A 1,815-nucleotide genomic window follows, 5' to 3' on the forward strand; every position below is an offset into this window, starting at 1 on the left:
AAAGTTGCCGTTTATAGAACGAAATGAATTCTCAAATGCCTGTAAGGCAAGATAAAAAAAATGAGTTGGTGATCGTCCCCGCCCGACCCTACGAAACACACCCGACCCGAAACTTTTTTTATTTTTTATTTTGAAAAAAATCATTCAAAAACGATCTTTTCAGTCAAATTTGGCGCCGTCTGCACCGCATGCGCAGTGCGTGCTGCGCAGAGCGTCGCAAGTGCCTCAGGCAACTTCACCCATTTTACGTTAGCCATTCATGGCGGCTATTGTGTGAGATTTTTCCCGCTGAAATCTGTATCGATTCGTGCTAGAATCGGCTTGAAATGCCTATTGTGATCGCATCAATAGCCCGTGAGGGCTCTTCCAAGACGGTGAAGGACTGGTTTGCGTGCAATATCGAGTTGGATGTTACAATCTCGGACTTCTATGCAGAGTTCTCAGACGGCAAGTATGATGGGGATAGGGAGCCATTGCCTGACGATACACGCGGTACTTTTGTCAAAGTATTCGCCGGCCCCAGTAAAACCGACATGACGAAGGTTTCACCAGCTTGCAAAGTTTCTGATGTGACAAAGACTCTTGGCTCATTTCTCAAATTTGTGTTGGCTGCAGACACGGCCACGGATCACAGGATGGAACCCGATAGTCGACCAACTGTTTTTAGTGTCCTCATGAATGCTGCCCGTGATGATGCTTTTTGTACTTGGGTGCCAAGGTGCCAAGGGCATGGTGTTTATCTGTTTTTCCGATGTCATGGTGTATATACATGTACAGGTGTCTTGCCCTTTCACTACCAAGCTCAGCTAGGACATTCAACATCATCCAAAATCACACAAACACTGTGTTTCATAGAGATTTGGGCAATGTCTGTAAATCTGTGAGATGAATGAAGAAATTAAATCATTTTGAGGAGAAAGGAGTCTTTATTTCATATTTTTCCATGTCAACAAAACTCAATGGAAAGTAGGAAAAAAAAAAAAAAAAAAAAAAAAAAAACCTCCCTCCCTACCCGAACTTTTGAGAAAAAAGGACGATCACCAACTCATTTTTTTTATCTTGCCTAACTTCAAGGCCATTGAGTCTCTCTCACGCCTTTATCTCCAATCTAACTCACCATATGATTTCATTTTTATCGATGGTTTTAGAGTCGGTGTCAGCAATAATTGAGAACATTCCACACACGCGGGAAAATGCAGATATATTTTTTAAAATCGCGTCATGGTGTATCATACACCGCCTAACATGACACCGACGGCAACGTGTCGATACATATTAAAAATTCGATATATCATTTCATTTTTCACAGTCGCTAACATAGTTTTCGACTCGGTTGAAAAAAAACGGGAAGGAAATCCAATGAAAGTTGCCGTTTATAGAACGAAATGAATTCTCAAACGCCTGTAACTTCAACTTCAAGGCCATTGAGTCTCTCTCACGCCTTTATCTCCAATCTAACTCACCATATGATTTCATTTTTATCGATGGTTTTGGACTCGGTGTCAGCAATAATTGAGAACATTCCACACACGCGGGAAAATGCAGAGATATATTTTTAAAAATCGCGTCATGGTGTATCATACACCGCCCAACATGACACCGACGGCAACGTGTCGATATATATTAAAAATTCGCTTTTGCTTTTCCGTTAAGATATATTACTTTTTCGTTTGATGACAGTCGTCACAAAAACGTCAACAATGATGCCGACATATATTTCTTCGTTTTTATTTAATTCAACATTATTAGCCGGAAGTAAAATATGTTTCAGGAAATTACCGAGAGATATTTCTTCGTTTTTTAAAATTAGTTATG

At 40.4% G+C, this 1,815-nt stretch overlaps 1 long non-coding RNA gene across 1 annotated transcript; it reads left to right on the plus strand.

Moving 5' to 3' along the window:
* Nucleotides 1-260: 260 nt before the first annotated feature.
* Nucleotides 261-917, plus strand: LOC137440208 (uncharacterized). Its single transcript, XR_010987084.2, has 2 exons — nucleotides 261-451; nucleotides 616-917. It is a non-coding gene; the product is annotated as an uncharacterized LOC137440208 (long non-coding RNA).
* The last annotated feature ends 898 nt before the right edge of the window (nucleotides 918-1,815 follow it).

The sequence above is a fragment of the Myxine glutinosa genome, chromosome 13, assembly GCF_964187855.1.
Source record: "Myxine glutinosa chromosome 13, kmMyxGlut1.1, whole genome shotgun sequence".
Classification (NCBI taxonomy): Eukaryota; Metazoa; Chordata; class Myxini; order Myxiniformes; family Myxinidae; genus Myxine; species Myxine glutinosa.